The sequence below is a fragment of the Thermobia domestica genome, chromosome 3 (assembly GCF_964235325.1).
Source record: "Thermobia domestica chromosome 3, izTheDome1.hap1.1, whole genome shotgun sequence".
Taxonomy (NCBI): domain Eukaryota; kingdom Metazoa; phylum Arthropoda; class Insecta; order Zygentoma; family Lepismatidae; genus Thermobia; species Thermobia domestica.
The window spans coordinates 31,154,056-31,168,615 of NC_137456.1; positions in this window are offsets into that span (position 1 = coordinate 31,154,056).

Here is a 14,560-nt window from a genome sequence, read left to right on the forward strand (position 1 = left end):
CCTTGTTTCAAAAGTCCGGGAACAATTTAAAAAAAAGTATTGTAGCCAAAGTAGTAGCTTTGTAAAGTAAGGACGTAAATAATTTAAAACATCGAAGTTGTAATTTTTTTTTTCATTGCAGATGTAACGTGTAGTTCCACGTATCGTCACTAGGTGGTACCAAAATCTAGATGGCGCTTTCTGGAGGTGAGAAGGCTTTCTGCGTCCTACAATTTGACAAAACAAAGAGTGCAACAGATGTCCAACGAAAATTTAGGTTGAAGTATGATAAAGCAGCACCAACAGGAAAGGCAATCTACAATTGGCATGAGAAGTTCGTTGAAACAGAGTGTCTGGGTGCCAAGAAGAGAAGTGGTAGGCCAAGTGTGAGTGCAAATGACGTTGAACGAGTGAGAGAAGCTTTCACAAGGAGACCGAGAAAATTGTTACGCAGTGCTTCACTTGAGTTGCAAATGTCAACAACGTCTGTGTGCCGCGTTTTGCGTAAAAATTTAAACATGAAACCATACAGATTACAGTTAGTGCAAAAGTCGTATCCAAAAGACAAAGAGGAGCGATTCCAGTTTTGTTGTGCACTGCAGGGCAAAAATGATGATGCTTTTGTGAATTCAATCATTTTTTTTCAGACGAGGCAACATTTCATACAAGTGGTAAAGTGAACAGGCAAAATTGTAGAATTTGGGGAACACAAAACCCTCACGCAATTTTGGAACACGAGCGAGATTCTCCAAAGGTAAATGTTTTCTGTGCCATGTCCCACAAGAAACTGTAATGGGCCTTTCTCCTTTGAAGAACAAACTGTTAATGAATAGTCCTTCCTTCACATGTTGCAGGACTGGTTATTGCCATTGTTGCAAACTGAATCAGAGAACTTTGTCTTTCAGTTGGATGGTGCACCCCCCCCACACACACACACATTTTCACCGTGATATTAGGTCATATCTGAACTCAGAGCTACCAAATCATTGGATTGGTCGTGGTGGATCAAAAGACCATTTGTGCTCAAATGGCCTCCTAAGTCTCCAGATATCACCCCTTGCGATTTCGTTTTGTGGGGGTACGTGAAGTACCTTGTATACGTCACTCCTTTGCCAGGTGATGTTAGGGAATTGAAAAGGGAAATTGGGTAAACAACAGCAACTGTCTCGGAAAACATGTTGGGTCGTGTGTGGCAAGAGTTGGATTATCGCGTAGACATTTGTAGGGTCACACATGGTTGCCACATAGAGTATTTGTGAAACAAGCATTGTTCAAAACAAACTTTACAGTTTACCCTTTACAATTATGCAATTCGTTACCTTCCAACGTTACTAGTTTGCCTACAATAAAATATTAAAAGTGTTTCCGGACTTTTGAAACACGGTATTTGTTCCTAGGATTACAATTACACTTGTTGTATTGTATATTTCTATTAATTAAAATGACTCAAATTGGTTACGTAATTTGGAAAATATTTAATTTTATAAGAAAATTTTTGTTGCCATACCAGATGAATCTTCAAGGCACTAAAGTGCAAGAAGTACAGAAGCTACCTTTAGACACAGTTGGACACTGTACTCATTACTGACACTCTTTGATCACTTCGAGATAACCGATATTACCAATTCTAGATACTGTGTTGTCCAAGTATGTACAAAATGTATGTATGTCATCCCTTTGTTTTCGAACTGTTTGCCGAAACGAAGTGTTTAAATATGTCATATTAGGTACTGCTTTTAGTGAATGAACGCTTTAGGACACACTAAGCACACTTTATGAGCACACATTTTATATATTTTCCCCTGCACATCTGTACTAAAAGCGTTGGAATGCTGTTTTACTTGCTACAATGTACGTATTGAAGTCAATGAATTTCTTCCTTTCCGAAGTCATGCAAGGTACATTGGATATGATTTCCTTCCCTTGCTTTTCAATTATCGCATACCTGATAGTAGATTAAGCATACATATCTTTTCATATAATTTCTGTTGTATACTGTAGATATTAAAGGAAAATGTATAATAGAATGCAATAATTTTTAATAATAATACTTCTTGGCTTCGGAAGTTTTTTTCCCTTTCAAAGCCTCCACTTCCCCCTTTATTTACCGAGTCTTCGAATCTTATTTATGGAAAAATTAAATTGCCTCTGCCTTGTTTCCCCTCTATTACTTCTACATTTTTAAAAAATAAATTTCTTTCTTCTGTTCGGCTTTAAAACCTCAAGAGGCTTTAAAACCTATATTATTAACCTTTTTTTTATTTCTATTATTTTAAATTATTAATTTATTTTATTTTTTGTTATACAATTAAAATAAAACAAAAGAATATTAGATCACAAGAAAACCAAAGGGAAAAGTTCTTCTTGTTTTTGTTCTTTTCGGTCATTTGTTATAATTAAAATAAGTTCCTATTTTGTTATTTCGTCAGTTTCTCATTCCCTATTTCACTACCTGAAAGTAAAATAAAATACATAAATAAAGAGTAGACCAGAAACACAAGCCCAACACTTCATGCTTTCACTATATACAGAGTGTTTGAAAAAGAACCCCAATTTAATTGGGAAATGAATGAAAAGTTATATCAATTAATACGTATCATGAAAGAGAATTCCTTCAAGTTTTGTTTAATGTTGGTAGACTTCAACGTGGGATCCATTTGTGGCTTTGCACACGTCGAGACGATATGCCACTTCTTGCCACGTATTCACCAACATTTCAGGTGTAACTGCCCCAAGCGCCACGACGATTCTTTCCCGTAAATGATTGATGCCTCTGATCTTTTCACTGTACACAACACTTAAGTATCCCAAAAGAAAAAGTCCAGTGGGGTTAAGTCTGGGCTTCGTGGTGGCCAAGGTATTGGTCCAACCCTGCCTATCCCCCTTCCCGGAACACGAGGGTCTAGAGCTGCACGCGCACGGATAGTTTTTGCTGTAGGTGGTTCACCACCATACTGACGTCTAAAATTACGTAGCACTGTTATAACTGACTCAGTTTTCACAAGCCAAATAACACACTGCGCTCTCTGTTGCGGAGCACAGATTGTTGCTGAGTTGCTATGCACTGGACGCTTGCCTGGACTGGACTGAGGAAACAAAGGAAAAAAAAACAGCACTGGTGCCGTCTCAAGGTCAAGCAGACCTAATAACTGCAGGGGAGCCAAACTTGGAGAGTTGATGAATCAAACACCACAAACTAGAATAGTGTATGTCACTTTGTACAGATTCTAGGAAACATTAAAACTAGGGAGTTCTTTTTCAAACACACTGTATATTCTTTTTTCCGTATTGTTTCCTTGTCTTTTTTTCCATTACCTCGTCTTAGTTGCACTAACACTTACTAAACTGGTACACGGTTTAAGTTGTAATGCAATAAACTAAATATGTATAGACTAAATTTTGATATATATATATATATATATATATATATATATATATATAAGGTAAGTTTTTCAAGGTATCTGGGCTATTTCGAGAATCTTGTCTGGAGTGTGGAAGAATTCAGTTTTTTCTTTGTTTTAGCTTATATTGCGATTTTATGTCCCTTAAGGTTTAAGTTTAATTTCCCTCATTGCTTTATCATATGTGGTACTTTATATTTGCCTCCTTGCTCTTCTTTCCTTTGATCTTCCCTTCCAAATGTTTATTATTATATGTTCTGTCAGCTCTTAAAAGCTCTTTAATTTTCTTCTGTCTACTCTGATATTTCCCATGTCTCATTTTAAAAACTACTTTTGTTATTGGTAATATCCTCATTTGTAATAAATTGTATTCATTCCTAAATTGTATTCTGTTGTCTGAATTTGACCGCAGCTACACATTTGATCCTCAATTCTTACTTCTTTTAATTAGGAATTGAGTGATCCATGGTCTGTCGTAATTTCCATCGTTTCTTCATTTAGTTCTCTTTGCTTGTTTTAATCTTGGTATATATTCTTCTAGTATTTGTCCCTTTGTTACTTCTACGCTCTTTTTGCTATTTTCTTCCAACAATTCTGCTTAGTTCTATATCATTTTCGACATCTCCAACAATTACTATATTTTTTTTTGGCCAATTAGGCCCGTTTCGCAACCCAGATTTTTATTGCTATTCTTAATAACTGGGGATGTATTGGCTCTTTCTGTGCATGTATTAGTAGAGACACAGTTGCTGTTGTTTTTATAATGTTTCATGCTCTGATTAAAACACCTCTTTGCACTCTTTTTACAATTTCTCTAAGTTTTATGTTTGCAAAATCTATGGCACTAATCACCTACAGAGTACACCAAATTGGCTTTCTCAATGACTTGTTATAAATTTGAAGTGTTTATGTAGGAATTTGCTAGTATCTCCTTGGAATTGTTAGTAGTTTATGAATCATTTTCTTACTTTTTTCGTCCCCTCTTCAATGTGCTTTGCATAATTTAGCTTTTCGTCAATCCACACCTCCAGATCTTTAAATTCTCTTACTCTTCATAATTATTTACTTATTTGATACCTTTAAGATTGGATCTCTTTGTACTCGTCCATTTCGATTATTTGTTCTACTTCTTTGAGGCATGGGTCAATCACAATATCCTACATTATGGTCGCGATTCTTGGCCTTGAGAACATACTTTTGTACTAATAATTGTAAGAGTTGTTGTATCTTTTTCTACTGCTTTAAGAGTTAATTTGCCATTTCTAGAGCAGTGCTCTTCAACCTTTTTTTCCACCTACCCCTAGATAAAATTCGCCATCCAATTGTGTACCTCTGAAGCTGTTTAAAAGAAATTAAGTCGAATTGAATTTGGTGGGATGCTGGGATGATGGTTTCCAAAAGCGTGAGTTGATTTACAGAGGTGAGAGAAATGAATGGATACATGTGGGAAAAGTTCTGAAACTGTATGCACTAAATGTTAACCGATTACTTGCAAATATTAGCCTCATCTGACATCATCTCCAAAATCGTCCATTGGAAAGAAGAAATTTTTCGAACTGTGATCACGCAATAAATATTGGAAATATGCTTATTTTAGGATTACGTACATTTAAAAACATCTTCGGGTACCCTCGGTTGAATAGTACTTTTCTGGAGAATTCCAGCATGAAACTCGTAGAATGAATTAAGTATTTCAAGGTTTTCTTTTGTTGGAAAAGCGGTGGCTGCCATAGGTTGTTACAAATTTATATATATATATATCTTCTAAACGCAGCCGAGAAAGTTCTGTCGCTTTTCACATACCAAGTTCGAAACATCAATATGTCACCCAAGACGTGCGTGGAAGATCACTAAAGCTCCCTCAGCATCGACGACCTCATCCCAACTTTCTGGAAGGCCATGGAGTCGATCGCGGTAGAACTTGGCGGGCCGAGAAGCAAAGGAAGTGTAAAGTTCATTTGCACCTGGGCGTCCTCTAAGGTAATTGTCTAAGGAATGGAACAGATTATAATCGGACGGTGCAACGTCCAGGAATATGGCGGATGGGATAGTGATTTCCACCTAAGTTGTAGAGTGGTTTCCGGATCATCCTAGCAACGTACGGCTTAGAGTTGTCCTGTAACAGGAGAACCCCTTTCCGGTTCAGAAGTGCTGGTTCCAAAGTTTTGAGTTTTTCTTGAACACGGCTGAACTGCTCACAGTACATACCTGCAATGATGCTCTGACCAGCTACTAGTAGTTCCCGATGCAGGATGGTGCCAACAGTCCACCAAACCAACTGGAGGACCTTCTTCTGGTGCAGTTCTGGTTTCGGCTAAATTAGAACCAGTTCATGGGAATTTTACCTATGAAGACGGCAGCATGGAACTTCACACAGGATCCACTTCTCATCACATGTCAACACCCTTTAATAGAAAAGTTGCTCCTTCCTCAGACGATACAGCAAAGAATCACAACTGTCTGCTCGCGTTGCCTTCTAGCCCGGAGTCATCCATCGAGCCACCTTGTGGTGCCTCCCAAGTTGATGAAAGGTCTCTTTACTCATGCTGAATTGTAGTCCCAGTTCCTCACATGTCTAGCTACTGTTCGCTTCAGACGGTGCCTGAAGATCTTCATTTTGTACATGTGTTGGTATTCTGGCACGTGATGTGACTCCGAGTGTTTCGTCACCGTCCTTAAACTTGTTAAACCACCGTTGCACTGTCCACGTAGTCACGACAACGACCAAGGGTCTGTCATATCTTCCGCCTCGCTGCAGCGGGCTTTGACCCCAGTCTGAGCTCGTACAGCACACACGGTCTCATGACGCTCTGAGGAGGTCCCATGTTCGCTCTGTTCTTATGCAAGTTCACGGTGTAACTGAACTGCCACAATCAGGTAGTATGTTGGATATTCTCACACGAACAACTGAGCTTCGCCTTATCTCCATTAGCATTCAATGCACGGTGTGAGGACTCATTGAACGCAGACCTCCATAAAAAGTGATAAAACTTTCTTGGTTACCTTTATATTATATTATTATTATTATGATTATGATTATTATGGTATTTTTTCTGTTTTCTTGTTTTCTATGAACATCAGAAGCATCACGCGTTTACACTTACATTATATTGTAGTCGTATAGGTGGCAGAAACATCGTTTATTGTCTTTGGAAAATCATATATTTTTGGTCAGTAAACAGAACGTATCTCTTTACGTTTTAATAAGTTTTAATTATCACTTCTCTCGTAAATAGTAAACAAAACAAATAGATTTTGGCACTATTATAACTGTTACTTAACTACGGTTAAGAGAAGGTAAAAGTATTGAAGCCGCAATTATGACATTAGGAATAAGAATAGTGCCTTAAAAATTGTGTCCTAAATTATATTTTTGAAAGAGAATAATCGGATTCCTACGAAAGGAGCTGGTTTTAGTTTTGAGTTTAGCGTTTTTGCTTAACAACAATTTTATGAAGGGCAGAACGTACAGTAGGCGTGTGCGTAAACCATCATGAAAGATTATGTCCTCCCATTCTCTACCACACTTACAATATCTCATCTCCAAGAGAGCTGGGTTACACTGTTCGCTATTACCATATACCTTAAACGCCAAAATTGTTATCAGAATGCTAGAAAGGTTTCCAAAGAAGTATTTCGTACAGAGTACCTGAACCCATCACAAGTTGAAAGAACAACTTCACACATGTTTTATTTAAAATATATAGATACGAAATTAATTAATATATGTACCCAACGTGAGCCTAAATACTGTAAATACAAACATTGTCTGTCCCTACTGCCAAACATTGTCTGTTTCAAATACAATTGTTTGTCAAACTTTTTTGTTATGTATATCATCATGTGATGAAAATATAAACAGTCAAAATAAAATGTATAGGGAAGAGTGGGGGAATCCTGCGATGGAAAATCATGCGCACAACCTTTTCAAAGTTACAAGCCAGGGAATGAGCTTCTGATTTATGCTGTACCCTAGCGGTCGTCACAGGAACTACTGCCACATAGGAACTTTCGCGCCAGTTGTTTTGTTTTGTATGGGAAGAATGGATGTTTGTTTTTTCTGCCCTTTCTTATTGTTTTGCTGTTGAGGAAAATAAGGAGGTATATCTTAAATGTGTACTCTACTGTTTTCAACTATGCTTGTTTCGATAGTGCATGACCTTGTCTATACACATGACTACTTGTTATGAGGTTTACTTGTTAATATTTTTCTAGTAAGTTTTGTTTTGTTTTGGAACGTTGGTGTGGGACAATGGTGCGCTTCGAAGGATGGGTGTGTATGATTTCCCCGTATATATAATTGAGTGTGCACAATTCCCCCAAAATTACATTAAAGGTGAAACATGTATCAATACCAAGGTTTCAATTTTGTCCTAGAAATTACAACAGAGAAACTGAGAAGAATTACTACTCTCATAGGAACATTTGAGAAACACCATGGGCGCTATCAAAACTGAAAGACAGAAAATACGGGAAGTTGACAGATGCTTGAACATCCTGAGTCAATTTTATAAAAAAAAACGCTTGTAGAACATTGTACTATGCCTACTCCAACATGGCTTGGAAGAAAATTATTGTTTTCTGCTGAGATGGAAACAGAATTGAAGGACTATATTTTAACGATAGCAAAGTTATTCGAGGGGTTAACTCCAAAAGATTTTCGACGTATAACATTTAGATATGCAGAACATAACGAAATTCCACAATCTTTCAATAGGGAAAAGTTGTAGCTGGTAAAGAGTGGTCGTACGGATTTCTAAAACGAAATCCCGAAGTAACTCTACGACAAAACTAAAGGAACAAGTCTAAATAGAATTACTGCATTCAATGAAGAAGAAACGAAGCTATTTTTCTCAAACTTTCAGAATTACGGATGACTTAAATTTGAGTCAAGGAAAATCTACAACATGGATTAGACTGGCATCATCTTTATCTACTTAAAATATGCTCTATATACAATAGTGGATCTAGAAGGTAAAACTGAGACGCATTCATAACATAGACAATGATAAATATATCATCAGCTTACTATTAACTTCCAAAATATATAAATAATAGGTTAAATTATTTGTATCACTAAGAAAAGTGGGCTTCTAGGCCACCCGGTCCCAGTCGAGATCCGCCACAGTTTATATACGTTTAACAGTATAACTATGACGGCTGCCGCAGTGTTTACGTCAAGTTGTTAATTCCATTTATTGCAACATGCTTATTCAATAAATAGTCGGTGTGTTTGATGTGGTTTGTCTAGGGTGACCAAATCATCGAGTAGAAAAAACGGGACAACTTTTTACTTTTGGAACGGTTGTTCCTTTAAATATATAATTTTTGCCTCTCCGTTCTCTATTTCTCTCTCTTTTTTCTCTCTCTCTCTGTATCTCTCACAAAAAAGGGCAAATTTGCACATTTTCATTTTAAAAGCTAATGTAAAGGTTGTAGAATTAATTAAATAAGAAGTAACTAGCAGCAACTAACAAAAAATGAAATTTTGAAAACATTACCTCTCCCAAGTGAGGGAAAAGTTTTAAAATATCCATGTGTCCCAGCAACCTATGGTTGAGATGAACAAGACTAAACATATATGAAACATTCATCAATACCTGTCAATCAACAAAATCTGTCACCGGTACAATTTATAACGAACTACTCTCAACATCGGATTCCAACTCCCTTTATTTTCTTTTTCTTACTTGTAAACATTATTTCACTTACAATTAGTAAAAACAGTTTGTTTTTCATAAGATTTTCAGCCTCTTGCACTGTCGTCTGCGGAGTGGAAGTCTTGGAGAGAGAGGCCTAGGACGGAAAACAATGCAGCCACCACATCCAATATCGCGTCGTAATGATGTTGCTCAGTAATTAGACATATTCCAATATAATTACATAGCTTAGAAAATAATAATATAAATTAGGAAATTTTAGACTGGAAAGTTTTTTGTAAATACGGGATATGTTGGCGTCCTGGGAAATTTTTTCGAGACAGCGGGAATGGTAGTGAAAAAACGGGACAATCCCGTTTTTACGGGACGGTTGGTCACCCTAGGTTTGTCGAATAAGACTCGCGAGGGTTCCATTGATGATTGTTTTTGTGTTAATTTAGTTTGTTTTCTATTCCTCTTTATCATTCGTCGCCAATTAATAAATATGCAAAATGCTGTTAGAATCAAGACGTATATCGGGTTGCTCATCGTTATAACATACATGAATGTTCTTAAGTATTCCTTCAACTGTATTAACCATTCTGAAACAACAACTTGGACCCGTGAATACTAATTTTAAATACAATAAATAGCTTTTCATATCTGATTTGCACATATAAACTATTATCCAGCAGATTAATATTTTAATCTTCCTTAAACTGAATATAAGGTAATCCTCTTTTTAAACTTCCTTTATATCTTATTAACACAATTATACACAGTAGATAATATTTTCTCAAAATTTCGTTCTCCGTACTTTTACGAAGCATGTGGTCTTTTCCTTAAACAATTTTCATTTTGGTAATTTGTCTTATTAGTTCCATCTATATTTACTTCTCCACAAAATACTTCTTCCTTTGTGATAATAAGTTTCCCTGTCTTTTGGTTGTATTCAGGCTCGCACCCAGATAGGTCCAAACTTTGCTGGGACCCATATAGGTTGCTGGGAGTGGTCCAAACTTTGAGGAATCCCATACGATAAACCACCCGAAAAGATGATAAGTAATTGGATTAAAAAAAAACAATATACATAACTAGATTGCTTCTAAGGGAAAGTGTGCAGATGAAGTATAAATCAGTGTCATATTACATCAATCATATCCGTGTTAAACAAGTATATTTTAAATAAACTGTACAGATGAAATGTTGGAGTTAGGGAATTTTGGAGGAGATCTCGGAATAGTGGACCCCCGTGCACGGACCCTCTTTATATTAGATATTTTTATGATGACTTAATTAATTGCGTTAATATACTTAATGAGCTTATGTTAAGATTAGTTGAGAAAAGTTATCAACAACAATGTAAACACTGAACAACCGCAACTCGACCTTCACATCATCTTAATGTCAACAGATGACACATTAGATCAGCTTGACAACTGTTCATCTGGTACACAAATAGTCCAGAGTTGAAATTCCCGTTTTAGTCCATCTTGACCCCATGACTTCTATTAACCCTTAACTAGTCGCGTGAAAAAAGTTACTTAATTAGTCGCGTGCGGAATTTTGTTCCGCATAATAACTACATAGTAAAACTCGTGTAATATTTGTTTTTTAAAAATTTTTATTTAATTTTAGGTTAAAATATTTGTTTTAATAGTCGTCTTAAGTTATTTTATGCTATTGACTAATTATCCTCCTCTGCAAGTTCAGTCCTCCTGCAAGATACAGAAGGCCCAGCAAGGCCTTTACTTCTGTTATATTAGTATTTTGAGCATCTCTTTCTCTGCTATAAGCGTCCCTATGTGTTTCAATGCACTGGTTTGTAAATTCAACGATTCTCTCCAGCATATACGTACTAAAGAACAAACTCCAAAATTCGCTCGGCGTTTTCGCTTCTTTAGCATGTCCTTTGACTCCTGGTAAATGGGTCAAAATATTCTGACTTTTTCTTCGTATAATTTGCCGCGGAGCATGTGCGTACCATTTAGTGACATTGTCCTTTCCTAGAAGATATGGTCCCCGTGCAGTAGTATTTGAGAGTTATTTCACATGATCTGCTTGTGGCAACACTTCACCTTCATCTGCTGATTCTTCACTGGCAAAGATATGGTCGCTTTCTTCAATGATATCTTCTTCATCACCATCTTCCATATCCGGAACATCTAAATTGTCGTCTTCACCCAGAACTTCCAGCAACATGTTTCTAATTCTGTCCACATCACGTTCTTGATGATTCATTTTGAAAGAAAAGACTGACTCTGTTCTCTATGTATTTATTTTCAGAGCGCACAATGCACATATAAACCGCTTATAACTTCAGTTGCTTACAAATGAACTGTACCTGAAAATATATTTTTGTAAAATAAATTTTAAAAAATAGTGGTGGTGGCGCTTGCTTGTGATATGTTTCGTAGTCACCGAATCGCTTAATTGTTGTCGCCTAAAAACAATAAACTGAAAGAAAGCGTAGAATTTGTAGGAGAAAAAAGGGTAACGTATTTAGTCGCGCGCGGAACTTTGCTCCGCAAACTGCATCACTCCAAAATAAATAACAAAATATTCACCAGTGGCTTGGGCAACAATTCAAATATGTATTGTTGTTTAATCATGAAACTTTAAAAGACAGCTAGACAAAAGTTCAAAAGCATACGATGGAAAGTAAGGAAAACAAAAAGAGAAATGTAAAAGTGCGGAACAAAATTCCGCATGCGACTAATTAAGGGTTAAGTTTATGTAGATATAATAGTTTCAAGAAACCCAGAAATTCAATTGCACCATCGAATAAGAATTGACAAAACATCAGATAAGATATATTCTGCTTCTCAGCACCACAGATTTCACATTCTGTATTTAATCATTTGTAGATAAGTATGTGATAAGAGAACTTGTAAGAATATTACATAAGTGAAATGAACCCAATCTCCGTTGAGATTAAGAATATTCTACTATTTTACATGTTTTTCATTTTAATATCTTGGATCAACATGTTGTAGGAACAATGCAGTCCAAGCCTCAACAATCAAAATGGCGTCTAGCCGTGTATTAAGATCATCTGTGTTTGTATTGGGAACTTAGAAACTATAGTAATAAAAACAATTTTTTGCTATACTTCCGAATTTCTATCTCCAGCACTGGTAGCTACTCCATTGGGTTGCATTGGCTATACAACCGTGTATCGTTTAACCTAAGAGGAAAAAAAAAAGAAATATTGAAGTAATGTTTTAGTAAAAATGAAACTTTGCACTTCAGTGAAAGGCAATATTGATGCTTCTCCCAAAATTACAGATTTAAAATCTGAAAGGAAGCAATTCAGTGGCGTCATTTGAGGAGAGCAGAGGAGGGCAATTGCCTCGCTTTAATTTTGGAAACACATGATTTTTAATAAATTATCTGATATACTAATAAAATATATTTCTGTGGACAATTTTGTGTCCCTCCCACAATGGCAAAACCTGAAATGACACTATTAGAGAGATTTACATTTGTGCGTACATTACCACTGCAACAATTCCTAGTAACTTTGAGCAAATGGCAACAACCTTTTATTTCTTAATATGCTAAAGTTCATTTATACCTACATTCCTCATATCTTCTCTTATTGTTAACAAGTTGATCGTAGCCACTTGATAACCATTAATAGTTTACTTGCATACGAATTTCTCCAATTGACAAACACACACACACACACACACACACACATATATATATATATATATATATATATATATATATATATATATATATATATATATATACAAGAAGATCTCTTGTAAATAAGAAAAAGAAAAAAGAGAGTGAGCGAATGCTTCGCGAAAGCAAACAAATATGAATGTGGTGTTAATGTTAGAATTGAATTCTCTTCCGTAAATGGTTCCGTAAATGAAATGGTACGTACGTAAATATTGAAATATACTTTATGTGTTATTAGAAGCTATATTTCGTCAAGCTAGTGCTTAATAACAGTAATATAGAAATAACTTTTACACTCGGGTAAAAGTTCCGTACTAATTGTCTAATTGTTCATTATCTTTGTAACTAATAGTAATTATTCAATGAAAAACTTAGATCATTAAGTATGAAAATTGACAAGAAGAAATTTTCATGTCCATATTTTCTAAATATTAACATAACATTCGGGAGTACAGACAGCAGTACACCCGTAACTTTGGATATTTCTTTTTACAGGCCACGTTACCGCTAATGGACACTTCGGGCATTAAACTTTCACTTTTGGAATCACAAACCACGCAACTTAACAATAAGGTATTCTGTTTGATGTTAAACAATACAAAGCCCTTCATTCGAAAATTTTGTATAAGATTTTTTTCTCAGTTACGCTAAAAAAAAGTAAAATCCTTCATTCGGAATTTTTTTTTGCAAATTCTTTTTTCCAGCTACGATAAAGAAAGCCCTTCATTCGGAAATTTTGTTTTAGATTTTTTAGTTACGCTAAAGAAACTAGATCCTTCCGTTCGGAAACTTTGGGTAAGAATTCTTTTCAGCTACACTAAAGAAAGCAAACCCCTTTATTCGGAAATTTTGTGAAAGAATCTTTTCAGCTACGACAAAGCAACTATAGTCTTTCACTCGGAAATTTTGTGTAATATTTTATTCCTGCTTCCCCACAAAAATAGTAGTAGTTCTACTACTACTAGTAGTAGTAGTAGTAGTATATGTATTCCGAATAATATTCCTAATATATACGAGGGGAGGTTGGAAAGTTCATGAAATCACCAAGAAAAATCTTACCTGGAAGAACCATTTTAATACATTGTTCCACGCATTCCTTCCGAAGCACAATACACTTTTCAACGAGGATAAAACATATCTAACCCTTGCAAACAGAAGGTCTTATCCTGCTGTGCAAACCAGCCTTCCATCACCACAATGAGTTCCTCATCGGATGGAAAATGTCTGCCTTTGAGATGTGGGAGTCGGAGGAGGAGAGAGCAGTTGAGTAGTGTGGGTGAGGTACACAGGTGAAGCCCAGATCCACCAGCAATTGCAGGGTTCGATGAGCTTTGTGGGAGGGTGCATTGTCCTGGAGAAACTGAACACCACTGCTTACTTTTCCCCGACGTTTTTTCTTCAGAGCTTCCTTCAGCTCAATAAAATAGTTGGAATAAACTCCAGCATTGATGGATGAAAGCGTCCTTATCCCAAAACACCGATCCAAGCACCTTCCCAGCTGATCTTTGTCTTCGGAACTTCTTTGGACGAGGAAATCCAATGTGGCGCCACTTCATGGATTGCTCTTTAGTCGTTGGATCATAGTAGTGCAGCTATGCTTCAACTTCTATCACCAGACTGCGCAAGAACTCACCAGAGTTTTGAAACTTTCAAAATTTCTTGTGACATCTGCACCCATTTCCTCTTCTGGTCAGCATTTAAACATTTTGGGATCCATTTGGGACTGACCTTCCGCATGTCCAAATTTTCTGCTAGTATGACAACCACACGCTTACGCAGTATCCCCAAACACGCAGCAATGTTTTTGATCGATATGCGTCTATCCTCCATGATCATATCATGCACTTT